Raw genomic sequence first — 16,290 nt, 5'->3', positions numbered from 1 at the left:
AGCCAGATTCAAATTTAGGTTAATTCCACTTCATGTGCATGCTCTCAGCCCTGGAGCCCTGTGTATGCAGTTGAGGCTGCCTTCAACCAGGTGCTCAGTCCCAACGGCAAACTCCGCAGCACCCAGCCCATACTTGTCACATATTAATACTATAGGTGTGGTGAGTATTTGAAGTTAATGTAAACACAGTGAACTGTTTTTTTCTTGTTTTTTGTTTTTTGTTTTGAGACAGTCTCCCTCAGTCCCCTAGGCTGGAGTGCAATTGCGCGATCTTGGCTCACTGCAACTTCCACCTTCTAGGTTCAAGAGATTCTCCTGCCTCAGCCTGCTGAGTAGCTGGGATTACAGACCACCACCACATCCAGCTAATTTGTGTATTTTTAGTAGAGATGGGGTTTCACTGTGTTGGCCAGGCTGGTCTTGAACTCCCGACCTCAGGTAATCCGCCCACCTCAACCTCCCAAAGTGCTGGGATTACTCAACCTCCCAAAGTTCAGGCGTGAGCCACTACACCCAGCCTGAACTTTCTTTCTTTCTTTTTTTCTTTTTTTTTACTTTTTACTTTTTATTTTTATTTCCGAGATGGAGTCTTTGTCTGTCGCCCAGGCTGGAGTGCAGTGATGTGATCTTGGCTCACTGCAACCTCTGCCTGTCGGGTTCAAATGATTCTCCTGCCTCAGCCTCCTGAGTAGCTGAGATTACAGGCCCACACCATCACACCAGGTTAATTTTTGCATTTTTAGTAGAGATAGGGTTTCACCATGTTGGCCAGGCTGGGCTCAAACTCCTGACCTCAGGTGATATGCCTGCCTTGACCTCCTAAATTGCTGGGATTACAGGCGTGAGCCACCACGCCTGGCCGATTTTTGTTTTGTTTTGTTTTAATGTAAATAAATTAAAATTCTGATATTTCTAGGTGGGATCTCATCCAAGTACTAAACTGGCCCTACACTCCTTGGTGTCTGAAATCAGAAGAGGGCAGGCCTGTTCAAGGTGTTATGGCCATAAAAAAATGAATTTTTTTTTTTTTTTTTTTTTGAGAGTGAGCCTTGCTCTATTGCCCAGGCTGGAGTGCAGTGACATCATATCAGCTCACTGCAACCTCCACCTCCCAGGCTTAAGCGATTCTCATGCCTCAGCTTCCCAAGTAGCTGTGATTACAGGCGCCTGCCACCACGCCTGGCTAATTTTTCTATTTTCAGCAGAGATGGGGTTTCACCATGTTGGCCAGGTTGGTCTCGAACTCCTGGGCTCAAGCCATCCTCCTGCCTCGGCCTCCCAGAGTACTGGGAATACAGGTGTGAGACACTGCATACGGCCTATTGGATACAACCCTACATTACCGATGAGAAAACAGAAATGCAGCTTTAGAGTTCTCTGTAGAGTTAAGATGTGAAGTTGTTTTGGTAACTGGAAAAGATAATGCAATAGATTTTTAGCATTTGAGAGTCAAAACTCCTATTTCTTGAGAATCTGATGAAAGCTGGCAGTTATCTTCCCAGGAAAATGCCATCAGCACACATTTTCAGGCAAACCCTCCCAGTAGGGCCAGTGAACTCCAATTTGGGAGCCCCTGCAGTATATTTATTTAATATATAGACACCAGTGTTTCCCTCAACTCCAGAAATGAGCTGAGTAATAAGCTAAGGGCTCTGAAGAGAGGATCCCTGATTGACAGATTCACTTTTGCAGAAGTTCATTGTCCTCAGTGGCAATGGAGATTATTTTAGAAAATCTTAAGCAACACATGTGCTGGCATACAAATCATATGGTGACACGCTTCAGGTGGAAGACTGTGTTTTCTGAGAATAGAGAACTGCAGAACCCAAAAAGGGAGATCAAGTTCAAGCTCTTATCATTCTTCACAATTTCTTCTTAAATAATTTAATTGTTGAGTGACTAAAGAATTGTGTCTTAATCTTGGCAAGATCTTTGGAAACTCCAATAAGCAAATAATAAAGATTGTTAGCAGACTGGGGAGAAGGTGCTAGAAAACTCCTGATGTTTGGCTGGGTGCGGTGGTTCACGCCTATAATCTCATTACTTTGGGTGGCTAAAGTGAGAGGATCGCTTGAGGCCATGAGTTCAAGACCAGCCTGGTCAACATAGTGAGACCCCCCCATCTCAATTATTTTTTTAAAAAAAGAAAGGAGGGCTGGGCACGCTGGCTCATGCCTGTAATCCCAGCACTTTGGGAGGCCAAGGTGGGAGTTCGAGACCAGCCTGACCAACATGGAGAAACTCCATCTCTACTAAAAATACAAAATTAGCGGGGCGTGGTGGCACATGCCTGTAATCCCAGCTACTCGGGAGGCTGAGGCGGGAGAATTGCTTGGACCTGGGAGGCGGGGGTTTCGGTGAGCCCAGACTACGCCATTGCACTCCAGCCTGGGCACCAAGAGCGAAACTCTGGCTGGGCGCAGTGGCTCATGCCTATAATCCCAGCTACTAGGAAGGCTGAGGCAGGAGAATTGCTTGAACCCAGGAAGCGGAGGTTGCGATGAGCTGAGATCGCGCCATTGCACTCCAGCCTGGGCAACAAGAGCGAGACTCTGTTTCAAAAAAAAACAAAAAGCGAAACTCCATCTCAAAAAAAAAAAGGAAAAAGAAAAAAAAACCTCACATTTGAGTAGGAGGAATCATAGAACCAGAGATTATGAGACAAATAAAAAGCGAACTCCATCTCAAAAAAAAAAAAGGAAAAAGAAAAAAAAACCTCACATTTGAGTAGGAGGAATCATAGAACCAGAGATTATGAGACAAATAGTTAACCTCACTCTCATTTTAATAATAATTACTTGCAATAGATACTCTTTGAAATTTACTGAGACTTGTTTTGTGGCCCAACATGGAGTCCATCTTGACTGAATTTGCACTTGGAAGAATGTATACTTTGCAGCTATAAAATGCAGTGGCTGACAAATATCAATTATATCTAGTTGGCTGATAATATTGTTCAAATATTTTATATTTTGAGGGACTTCTTTTGTCTTCGTGGTCTATATATTAGTGTAAGGGAAATCTCCAATTATAATTGTGAGTGTGTCTATTTATATTTTCACTTATATGTGTCATTTATATTTTCACTTGCAACCGGTCCCACTTGTCTGTGTGTCTCTATTTAAAGTATGTTGCTTTAAGCAGCATATAGCTGGGGATGGCTTATTAATCTAGTTTGACAATCTCTGCCTTTTTAGTGTTTAGTCCAATTTAGTAACTCCTGATATAGCTAGGTTTAAGTCTGCCATTTTGCTATTTGTTTTCTACTGATCCCATTTATTTTCTGTTCCTTTGTTCTTGCTTGCTTACTTTCTTTTGTATTGAATATTTTTATTATTTAACTTTATTTTGTCTATCATCTCTTTATAATGTGATTATATATTTTTCTTTTCGTTGTGTGTGGGGGGGTTTTAATTTTTTTTTATTTTAATTTTAATTTTTGTAGAGACAGGAGTCTTGCTATGTTGGCAAGGCTGGTCTCAAACTCCTGGGCTGAACCTCCTGAGTCAGCCTCCCAAAGTGTTGGAATTACAGGTATGAGCCACTGCGGCTGGCCTGATTATATGATATACTTTTGTAGATTTTTTTTTTTAGTGGTTGCTGTGGGGATTACAATATGAATTTTTAATTTATCACAGTCTACTTTGGGTTAATATTATACCACTTTATGTATGCTGGAAGAAGGATAATTCCCTTTACGTCACCTCCCATTCTTTGTGCCACTGTTGTCATCTATTCATGTTATCACAGTTGATTATTTAAACCTCACATAATGATGTGAGGTGGTATTATTGTCCCTGAGTTCTATCTGTGACCCTATATCTCTTAGCTGTGTAAACCTGAACAAATAACTTAATCTCTCAGTTTCTTCTTCTGTAAATTGTGGATAATAATTTTACTTACTTACTTGTAAGTTACTGTGAAATTTATCTTAGGGAATCTATGTAATGTGCTTGGGATAGTCCTGGTTTTAATACATGCTCAGCCTGGCGTGATGGCTCATGCCTGTAATCCCAGCACTTTGGGAGGCCAAGGTGGGCGGATCACCTGAGGTCAGGAGTTTGAGACCAGCCTGGCCAACATGGTGAAACCCCATCGCTACTAAAAATACTAAAATTAGCCTGACGTGGTTTCACATGCCTGTAATCCCAGCTACTAGGGAGGCTGAGGAAGGAGAATCGCTTGAACCTGGGAGGCAGAGTTTGCAGTAAGCCAAGATTGCGCCATTGCACTATAGCCTGGGTGACAAGAGCGAGACTCCGTATCAAAACAAAAAAAAGCCTAGGTCTTGCTTTCTTAACTACCCTCATTTTACAGATGAAGAAACAGAGACTCAGAGAGGCTAAGTAGCATATTTAAGGTCATACAGTTAGGAAAAGATAGAGGTGAAGGTTTTCAAACCGGTTCTACCTGACTCTAACCAAAAGTTTGTAACCACTCTGTGTGACTTTGTTTCCTTATATGGAGTGAGGATGAGAAGAAGAATGTGGTAACAATGGCCTTATGTCCTATGGCTCTTGAGAGCTTTTTTTTGAGACAGAGTCTTACTTTGCTGCCCAGGTTGGAGTGCAATGGCGCAATCTTGGCTCACTGCAACCTCTGCCTCCCAGGTTCAAGCAATTCTCCTGCCTCAGCCTCCCGAGTAGCTGGAATTACAGGCGTATACAACCACGCCTGGCTAATTTTTGCATTTTCAGTAGAGACAGGGTTTCACCATGTTGGCCAGGCTCATCTTTAACATCTGACCTCATTTGATCCAGCCACCACGGCATCCCAAAGTGCTAGGATTACAGGCGTGAGCCACCACACCTGACCTTGAGAGCTTTTATGGTGCTTGAGAACAGGAGTAAACACATACCATGATAGCTGTCACCAAAAGTGCTGTGCTTTTACCATGTCTGGGACCTGCACCCTCGCTGGTAAGTGACAGAACCAGGGCTCAAACCCAGTTCTTCCCTTGCCATGTCTGGTACCTCTTCTGATTATCAGGTTGCACGGCTGTGCCCCGTACACTCTGTGTATTGACCATAATTACTTTAATGGCTCCTACCAGTGTTTACAGCAACAGAGGAAACTTCTCTGACACAGGACTAGTAGGGAACAGTGCAGCTGCACAGAGAAAGATGAGACTACAGACCCATTCTCATGGTCCCCAATGGGGTGCCAGCGAGGTAGTGATTTTTTTAGTGTTGTGTTCCGAACCATGACTGATGGTGAAAGGGCACTTTCTAGTCTTTCTGAAGCAGCTAAACTCTGAGGATCTTCTGGTGTATATTACTGCATTCTAATTCTAGGCACAGAGAGGTGGGCTAAATCTCAGCTAAATTCTTTTTCTTTTTTTTTCTTTTTAAATTAGCCCTGAATCGCAGTGGCTCATGCCTGTAATCATAGAACTTTGGGAGGCCGAGATGGGCAAATCACCTGAGGTCAGGATTTCGAGAACCGCCTGGCCAACATGGTGAAATCCCATCTCTACTAAAAATACAAAAATTAGCTGGGTGTGGTGGTGCATGACTGTAACCCAGCTACTTGGGAGGCTGAGGCAGAAGAATTGGTTGGACCCAGGCAATGGCGGTTGCAGTGAGCCGAGATTGTGCCACTGCACTCCAGCCTGGGCGACAAAGGGAGACTCCGTCTCAAAAAATAATAATAAAATAAAATTGCCTTGAAGATTCAAGGCCTCAAAAAATTGGGTTAATACTCAGAATTGTTCCTCTCCACATAAATCTTTAGGAAAAGGTGAAAATTTGATATAATCTGATGAGAAACCAGAGTATACTAGACTTTTTCTGTGGGGGAGTTGAGGGACGGAGTCTGCGGAGTCTCGCTCTGCCGCCAGACCGGAGTGCAGTGGCGCAATCTCGGCTCACTGCAAGCTCCGCCTCCCAAGTTCAAGCGATTCTCCTGCCTCAGCCTCCCGAGTAGCTGAGATTATAGGCGCCCTCCACCACGCCCAGCTAATTTTAGTATTCAATAGAGACGGGGTTTCACCATACTGGCCAGGATGGTCTGGATCTCTTCAACTCGTGATCCACCCGCCTCAGCCTCCCAAAGTGCTGGGATTACAGGCATGAGCCACTGCGCCTGTTTTTTTTTTTTCTTGAGACAGGGTCTCACTGTGTCAGGCTGGAGTGCAGTGGTGCAATTGTGGCTCGCTGCAGCCTCGACCTCCCTAGCTCAAGTGATTCTCCCGTCTCAGCCCCACTAGTACCTGGGACTACAGGTGCGCACCACCACGCCCGGCTAATTTGTGTATTTTTTGTAGAGACGGGGTTTCGCCATGTTGCCTAGGCTGGTCTACCAAATTCTTTATACATCTTTATCTTAAGCCTGAAGAGCACATATCCCTCTGCTTCTTCCCTTTTGGCCTCAGAAGTTTCTAAACCTAAGCCATTTACCAGCCTGGGAAAGGGAAGATGAAAACGACTCCTCCCTTCATCTCTTAGTGGGTTTGTAATGCCTATTTTCACTTTCTAGTTTACTAAGAAGACAGACTTGCAATTGATTCTGCTTTAAATTTATGTCCTTTTGGTTAAGAATTTTTTTTTCTAGTAGTTTTTGAGTGGCAACTCTCCCTGTTTTAACAAAATTAATTAGCAGGGCAATAATGTCCTTTTTACAGAGAAGAAGCATCCTGTTATTACAGAAGTCAGCTGGTTAACTGGGAGTAGAGAAGAAGGGTGGGGGAGTCCTCTAAACTCAAAGAAGTTTAGGAAACTGGCACATTAATGGGATCCCAAGTTTTAGCTACGTGCTTATAACTGGCTATACGTTTCTGGTTCCAGTTGTCATCAGTGAGAATTCATTGCTGGTAGGAGTCTAAATTGGGACAACCATTTAAGAAAATAGTCTTTAGCAAAGCTTAGCTCACAAATCCTTTTCAGGCATATATATAAGAGAAACTCTTGTATACAAGCATCAGGACATATGTGGAAAGAAGATGGTTTTAGCAGCCCTGTTTATAGGGGAAAAGAACTACAAACTATATATCTGTATCTATCTATAGATATATAAGTATAGACAGATAAACAAAAACATGTAGGTCTGATAGATATATACTCACATACATAGTGACGAGAATGAGTGAATTGTGGTATGTTCACATAATAGAATATAGAAATGTGGCAATGAATAAACTACAGCCAAGTGCAATTACATGGAAGAATCTTGAACACATAATATTCAGGGAAAAAAGGAAAACTTAGAAAACCACTTAAAATATGATAAGATTTCTATAGAGTTCAAAAATAAACAAAACTACACAATATATCATCTGTCTCTATCTATCTATTTATCACCAATCGCGTGTGTGTATATGTGTGTGTGTGTGAGTGTGTGTGTGTGAGTAAAGCAAGGGAATAATAAGCACAACATTTAGGGCAATGGATACTTTTAGGAATGGGAAGACAAGGAAATAGATGGTCTAGGTGTGGCACATAATTTATCAAAACAATTTTTTTTTAGCTGGGCGTGGTGGCTCACACATGTAATCCCAGCACTTTGGAGACTAAGGTGGGTAGATCACCGGACGTCAGGAGTTCGAGACCAGCCTGGCCAACATGGTGAAGGCTATCTCCACTAAAAATACAAAAATTAGCCGAGCATGGTGGTGTATGCCTGTAGTCTCAGCTACTTGGGAGGCTGAGGCAGGAGAATCGCTTGAACCGGGAGATGGAGGTTGCAGTGAGCCAAAATCATGCCACCTCACTCTAGCATCAGCGGCAAAGCAAGACTCTGTCTCAAAAAAAAAAAAAAAAAAGGATGTTTTTGGGCCAGGAGATGGGCTCATGGGTGTTTACTTCATATATGGTTTGTATGTTTCAAAAAACATAACTAATCATAAACATAACTAAAATAATAATGACAGACAAAAAATAACAACTAAAATAATAATAAACAATGACAGAAAAAAGGAACAAGGGATAAGAGAAGGTCAACTAACAAAGCAAGTGAAGTTTCAAAAAAAATTCTAAGGAAACAATTTTCCTTCTTCTTATTCTTTTTTTTTGTTTGTTTGTTTTCCTAAGACAAGGTCTTGCTCTGTCACCCAGCCTGGAGTGCAGTGACACGATTTTGCTTTTAACAGTGAAAACATTCATCAGTCAGTATTGTAAAATTAGTTTTCATTATGTGAAAACTCTTGCCTGATTTAAGTATAATACTTTAAATTTGTGACAGAAATAAATTATGAAAGTTTGGAAAACAGGCTGGGCATGGTGGTTCCAGCCTCTAATCCCAGCACTTTGGGAGGCCAAAGCAGGAGAATAGCTTGAACCCAAGAGTTTGAGACCAGCCTGGGCAACACAGCCTGGGCATAGTGGCATATGTTTGTGGTCTCAGCTACTTGGTAGGCTGAGGTGGGAGGATCACTTGAACCCAGAAGGTCCAGTCTGCAGTGAGCTGTGACTACGTCCCAGCCTGGGTGACAGAGCGAGACCCTGTCTCAAAAACAAAACAAAACAAAACAAAAACGACAACAACAACAACAAAATGTTTTGGAAGCTTATTCTGCTGCCTTCAATTGCAAGAGTTTTTTCTTGTTTAAAGTCCTATGTTCAGCTGGGCGCAGTGGTTCACGCCTGTAATCCTAATACTTTGGGAGGCTGAGGCAGGTGGATCACCTGAGGTCAGGAGCTTGAGACCAGTCTGGCCAACATGGCGAAACCCTGTCTCTACTAAAATTACAAAAATTAGCTGGGCATGGTGGCATGCACCTGTAATCCCAGCTACTCGGGAGGCTGAGGCACTAGAATCCCTTGAACCTAGGAGGTGGAGATTGCAGAGAGCCAAGGTCACACAACTGTACTCTAGCCTGGGCGACAGAGCAAGACTCTGTCTCAAAAATAAAACAAAATAAAATAAAATAGAAAAAAAAATTCCTATACTCAAATGGGAATAATTTTGCCATCAGATAACACTGTACTTAACATATGGACTGTCTCAATTCATGTTTCTTGGTGTTGCCAGTGTGGGTAAATATGAAAGAAGAAACACTTGATTGAGATAGGGTCTCACTATGTGGCCAAGGCTGGTCTCGAACTCCTGGGCTTAAGTGATTTTCCCACCTCAGCCTCCCAAGTGAGGAGGAGGAAGCAATCCATTTCTGAACAAAGTCATCACTATTGTGAAGATGGATGCAGGGTGTGATAGGCCGTGAATTTTAGAATATTTCAGAAATGTTCAAGGAGACCAGCCCCCTTGTGAGATGCAGAGACAGATCAAAAGTGGGCCAGACAGACAAGATCCAGAACAACACTTTACCATGAGCTCTAAAATATTACCATAAATGTAAGGATATTGGCGAAATCTATTTAGCAGAACTCCTTCTGAGGACTGGATTATGTGGGTTGGAAAAAAATGTTTGATAAACCATGGAGGAGTTGACGGATCTGCTCTTGTCTCCATGATAGTCCCTGGGACGTCTTCCTTTATTCATCTCATGCACACGAGTACCAATAGCTGCTGCTCTAGATGCTGGGATACATCAATGAACAAAGCAGACAGAGATTCCTGTCTTTGTATCATTTCTGCAATAAGCATGGATCTGATGCATGAATTAGAATCCATAGTAGAAGATGAATAGTTTGTGAAAGAATAAAAAGCCAAGCAGGGTAAGGAGAATCTAGAATGGGAGAGGGTCCCCTTTTACACAGAGTGATCAAGCCATGCCATATTAAGACGGTAGCATTTGAGCCAAGACTTGAAGGAGGTGAGAAAGTTAAGCGTGTGAACATCTGTGGGAAGATGAGTCAGGAAAGAGAGCAGCAAGTGAAATAGCAGCTCCTCACGCCTGTAATCCCAGCACTTTGGGAGGCCAACACCGGAGGATCACATGAGCTCAGGAGTTCAAAACTAGCCTGGGCAACATGGCAAAACCCCATCTCTACAACAAATACAAAAATTAGCTGGGCATGGTGTCACGTGCCTGTGGTCCCAGCTACCTGGGAGGCTGAGGTGGGAGGATTGCTTGAGCCCAAGAGGTCGAGGCTGCAGTGACAGAGCCTGGGTGACAGAGCAAGATCCTGTCTCAAAAAAAAAAAAGAGAGGGCCGGGCTGGGTGGCTCACGCCTGTAATCCCAGCACTTTGGGAGGCTGAGATGGGCAGATCACTTGAGGTCAGGAGGCTGAGGCAGGAGAATCGCTTGAATCGGGGAGGTGAAGTTTGCATTGGGCCAAGATCATGCTACTGCACTCCAGCCTGGGTGATGGAATGAGACTCTGTCTCAAAAAAAAAAAAAAAAAAAAGAAGAGAGAGATAGAGAGCTAGCAGCTCAAGTGTTCTGAGAACATGAGAGCTGAGGGTTTGAGTGCCTTTCTGGAGGGAGGGTCCCAGTTCATTGGAGGACTATATTGGTTGCTTGGGGGCACTGATGAAAGTGATCTTTTGGCTGGGTGCAGTGGCTCACGCCTGTAATCCCAGCACTCTGGGAGGCCAAGATAGGCAGATCACCTGAGGTCAGGAGTTCGAGACCAGCCTGGCCAACATGGTGAAACCCTCTCTCCACAAAAAATGCAAAACTAGCCGAGTGTGGTGGCATATGCCTGTAACCCCAGCTACTTGAGAGGCCGAGGCAGGAGAATCACTTGAACCAGAGAGGCAGAGATTGAAGTGAGCCAAGATCGCACCATTGCACTCCAGCCTGGGCAAAAAGAGCGAAACTCTGTCTCAAGAAAAAAGAAAGAAAGAGGCTGGGCGTGGTGGCTCATGCCTGTAATCCCAGCACTTTGGGAGGCCAAGGCAGGCAGATCACGAGGTCAAGAGATCAAGACCATCCTGGCCAACATGGTAAAACCCCATCTCTACTAAAAATACAAAAAAATTAACTGGGTATGGTGGTGTGTGCCTGTAGTCCCAGCTACTCGGGAGGCTGAGGCAGGATAATTGCTTATACCTGTGATTCAAGTGATTTTGATAAAATGGGGTTTTGCCATTTTGTCCAGGCTAGTTTGGAACTCCTGAGCTCATGTGATCCTCCGGTGTTGGCCTCCCAAAGTGCCAGAGGTTGCAGTGAGCCGAGATCACGCCACTGCACTCCAGCCTGGTGACAGAGTGAGACTCCTTTCAAAAAAAAAAGGAAAGAAAGGATCTTTTTTTCACCCTTCTTGTAGTTGGATGCACTGCTAAATGCTTTAAACATCAAGTTGATATTTAAGGAACATGGGTTTGAGAGTTCACCAAATTAGCAGCTAGATGTCTATTTGTCTCCATCTCTTCTAATGCATTAAATAGAGTGTGGAGAAAAGGGACCACTGTACACTATTGGTGGGAATGTAAATTGGTGCAGACGCTATGGAAAACGGTACAGAGGTTCCTCAAAAAATTAAAAACAGAATTACCACATGATCCAGCAATTCCACGTCGGGGTACATACTCAAAGGAAAGAAAACCAGGATGTTGCAGAGGTATCTGCATTCCCATTTTCATTGCAGCATTATTCACAATAACCAAAATATGGAAACAAATAAAGTGTTTTTTATGGATGAATGGATTAATAAATTATCGTATGTATCAGCCGGGTTGTGGTGGCTCATGCCAGTAATCCCAACACTTTGGGAGGCTGAGGTGGGAGGATCACCTGAGGCCAGGAGTTCAAGATCAGCCTGACCAATATGGAGAAACCCTGTCTCTACTAAAAATACAAAAATTAGCCGGGTATGGTGGCCAACACCTGTAGTCCCAGCTACATAGGAGGCTGAGGCAGGAGAATCACTTGAACCCGGGAGGTGGAGCTTGCAGCGGGCCGAGATCATGCCACTGCACTCCAGTCTGGGCAACAAAGTGAGACTCCATCTTGAAAAAGACAAAAAGAAAAGTAAAAACTGTTTTTACCATTTTGTCTGTTCTTTTTTCTTTATTTTTTTGGTTCCCCCATCTGCACACTAAGCCATTTTGTCCCTAATTGCTATAACTTCAGCAACTTTCTTTGACTAATACTGACTGATATTTTGAAATATGGAGGAAATGGCAAAGTCAGTCACTTAGGAAAAAAAAATAATATCCAAAAACTGGAGCCAAAGAAACATGGTTATCGACATGGAAAAAAAACAAATTACTTTCTTGCCTCACACTAAATATAAGAATCAAATTTTAATGGATTAAGAACATAAATGCAAAAGCAAAACTTTTAAACTTTTAAGAGAAAATATGGTAAATATCCTTATCATTTCAAAGTAGAAAACCACTTTTTTTTTTTTTCTTTTGGAGACAAAGTCACCCAGGCTGGAATGCAGTGGTGCAATCTCGGCTTACTGCAACCTCCACCTCTCAGGTTCAAGTGATTCTCCTGCCTCAGCCTCCCAAGTAGTTGGGATTACAGGCACGCACCATCATGCCTGGCTAATTAATTAATTAATTAATTAATTTTGAGACAGAGTCTCACTCTGTCGCCCAGGCTGGAGTGCCATGGTGCAGTCTCAGCTCACTGCAACCTCTGCCTCCCAGGTTCAAGCAATTCTTCTGCCACAGCCTCCTGAGTAACTGGGATTACAGGCCACTGTGCCCGGCTGAAAAGAACTTCTTTAGAGAAGAAAATACAAAACAAATACTAATCAAATGAAAATGCAAACAATTCACCTTAATCTTAATGTGAAGAACTTCTGTATCAGGCAGTTTCTTCTTCTTCTTCTTCTTTTTTTTTTTTTGAGAACAGATTCTCGCTCTGTTGCCCAGGCTGGAGTGCAATGGCATAGTCTCGGCTCACTGCTACCTCTGCCTCACCAGTTAAAGCAATTTTCCTGCCTCAGCCTCCCAAGTAACTGGGATTACAGGCACCCACCACCACACCCAGCTAATTTTTCTATTTTTAGTAGAGACAGGATTTCGCCAATTTGGCCAGGCTGGTCTCGAACTTCTGACCTCAGGTGATCCACCCACCTCGGCCTCCTAAAGTGCTGGGTTTACAGTCCTGAGCCACCGTGCCTGGCCCAGGCCAAGTTTCAACTGAAAACAGATGACAAACTCAGGTGGAGATGATTCAACTAGAGTTTATTTACAAAGGGATTAATTATAACAGGAAGAACAGAGTGTTGGGGAACTATCAAGAAAACAATGCAAGAAGCCAGGGTTAGCAGTAAAGGAGCTCCCACCACCAACAGGAGGGATGGAGAGGTAAACAGAACTTGGAAGAGAAGGAGAATCCTCTAAGACAGGGATCCTTTGGCCAGGAAATGCAGCACCTCATGCAACCTCGCAGGGAAAGGGCTAGGAAGAAAAAATCCCTGACCTCATTCTGTTCCCTCCAACTTCCTTCTGGGGTTCCTCTTTTTGGCCAAACTCAAGTAGAAAGTAGGAAATTTAAAGCCCATTGATGAGCTTCATACAGGTAGGCCTTCTGGGACAGAGGGGAGGTGGAAATCAATCTAGAGGGGCAAACATGACTCATAATAATTAAAAAGCATCTTAAATACAATGAAAAGAGCCACCACTTATTCTATTTTATGGAATGAAGTATTGTCAATTTAAATTTTAAAAACAATTAAAAAAAAAATTTAAAGAAAATGAGGCTGGGCAAGGTGGCTCATGCCTATAATCCCAGCACTTTGGGAACCCGAGGAGGGTGGATCACCTGAGGACAGGAGTTCGAGACCACCCTAGCCAACATGGTGAAACCCTGTCTCTACTAAAAATACAAAAAATTAGCTGGGCATGGTGGTGGGCACCTGTAATCTCAGCTATTCAAGAGGCTGAGGCAGAAGAATCACTTGAACCCAGGAGGCGGAGGTTGCAGTGAGCCGAGATCAAGCCACTGCACTTCAGCCTGGGAAACAAGAGTGAAACTACGTTTCAAAAAAAAAATTAAAGAAAATGAAAAGACAAGCAACTAGGAGAAGACAACCAACTGAAACTCAGACATCGGTGGCAGAAGTGTAAATTGGCACAATCATTTTGGAACATAGTTTAGTATTATCTGGCAAATTTTGACATTCACAAATATGTATACCATTTGTATGCATACATTCAAGAGAAACTCTGGCTAATGTATACCAAGGGACATAGACAAATGTGTGCAAACCAGTGTTGTTCATTATAGCAAAAAGGAGACGATAATTCAAATGCCCATTGACAGAACAAGGGTAAAGTATATTTACATAACCGAATAGTACGCAGCAATGAAATGGAATCTCAGTAACACAATGTTGAATAAAAAATCAAGTCTGAGAAGACTACAAACAGCATGTTGTATCCCTTTTACCTGCAGTACTTCTAGGATTTTCTTTTTTCTTTCTTTTTTTTTTTTTGCAGATATACTCACAAATAATATATACAGGTATATGTATATAAAAGTACTCATTTCAGAACAGGTGCAATGGCTCGCGCCTGTAATTCCAATACTTTGGGAGGCCGAGGCAGGCAGATCACCTGAGGTCAGGAGTTTGAGACCAGTCTGACCAATATGGTGAAATCCCATCTCTACTAAAAATACAAAAATCAGCCAGGCGTGGTGGCACATGCCTGTAACCCCAGCTATTGAGGAGGCCGAGGCAAGAGGATTGCTTAAACCCAGGCGGTGGAGGTTGCAGTGAGCCAAGATCTTGCCACTGCACTCCAGCCTGGGTGATAGAGTGAGACTGTCTGAAAATAATCATAATCATAATCATAATCATAATAAAATTAAAAAATATTCATTGGATGGGCGTGATGGATCATGCCTATAATCCCAGCACTTTGGGAGGCCGAGGTGGGTGGATCACCTGAGGTCAGGAGTTTGAGATCAGCCTGGCCAATACGGTGAAACCCCTTTTCTACTAAAAATACAAAAATTAGCTGGGTGTGGTGGTGCATGCCTATAATCAAGCTACTCGGGAGGCTGAGGCAGGAGAATCGCTTGAACCTGGGAGGTAGAGGTTGCAGTGAGATGAGATCACACTGCTGCACTTCAGCCTGGGCAACAGAGAGAGTCTCTGTCTCAAAAAAAGTAAAAAATAAAAAAGTATTCATTTCAGCAAAAGATAGGAAAGAAATCATGTCCGTCAATAAAGAATTATGAAGCAAACCATGGTAATCTACCTGAAAGGAATGCTGTGTAGCCATTAGAATGAATCATTTATTTATATCAATATGGAACCCTAAGGTATATTATATTATGAAATAAAAAACGTGAGGAGCCATGTCATGTGTAGCCTAATTTAATTTATATTTTAAAGGATATATTGGACCAGGTGGGGTGGCTCACACCTGTAATCCCAGCACTTTGGGAGGCCAGTGCGGGAGGATCACTCAAGCACTTGAGCCCAAGAATTCAAGACCAGCTTGGGCAACATGGTGGGACCTTGTCTCTCTCTAAGAAAAAAAAAAGATACATTAAATATCATATGTGCTTATCTATACATGGCATACATGGAATAGCCTGCAAGGATTCATATATAAGTTACTAAAAATGGGTGTCTCTAGGCAAGACTAGAGATTGGGTACCAGAGGTAGGAGACTTATTTTTCACTGTATACCTTTTGGTACTCTGAATTTTTTAATCATCTAGTTTTAAAAAATATAAAGCTGGTGCGGTGGCTCATGCCTGTAATCCCAGTGCTTTGGGAGGCCAAAGTGGGCAGATCACCTGAGGTCAGGAGTTTGAGACCAGCCTTGCCAACATGGAGAGACCCTGTCTCTACTAAAAATACAAAACATTAACTGGCTATGGTGGCTCACGCCTGTTGTCCCAGCTAATTTGGAGGCTGAGGCAGGAGAATCACTTGAATCTGGGAGGCAGAGGTTGCAGTGAGCCGAGATAGCACCACTGCACTCTAGCCTGGGTGACAGTGCAAGACCCCATCTCAAAATATAAATAAATAAATAAACAACTAACTAAATAAAAATATAAAACCTTTTAAAAATTAAAAGCTAAAATTTTCTCTTGTAACACAAATTTAATATATATGTTCCTCCTTTGGAAGAAATTTTTTATAATTAGGAATAAAATGTACTTTGAAAACACTTAGGAATATTCCATCAATACATAGCCTCAATAGAATAAAGAAACCCTCCTAGGTGTTGACAAAATGAAAAACAAAACCTTCAGCATGCATTTAAACACTGGCTGAACATGCTAAAACTTACTTTTTTTTTTTTTTTTTATAGATGGAGTCTCCCTCTGTTGCCCAGGCTTGAGTGCAGTGGTGCAATCTCGGCTCACTGTAAGTTCCGCCTTCCGGGTTCATGCTATACTCCTGCCTCAGCCTCCTGAATAGCTGGGACTACAGGCACCCACCACCACGCCCAGCTAATTTTTGTATTTTTTGTAGAGATAGGGTTTCACCGTGTTAGCCAGGATGGTCTTGATCTCCTGACCTCGT

This window comes from Colobus angolensis, unplaced genomic scaffold, assembly GCF_000951035.1.
Source record: "Colobus angolensis palliatus isolate OR3802 unplaced genomic scaffold, Cang.pa_1.0 Scaffold10, whole genome shotgun sequence".
NCBI classification, from domain to species: domain Eukaryota; kingdom Metazoa; phylum Chordata; class Mammalia; order Primates; family Cercopithecidae; genus Colobus; species Colobus angolensis.
Note: the sequence above shows the minus strand (reverse complement) of the source record.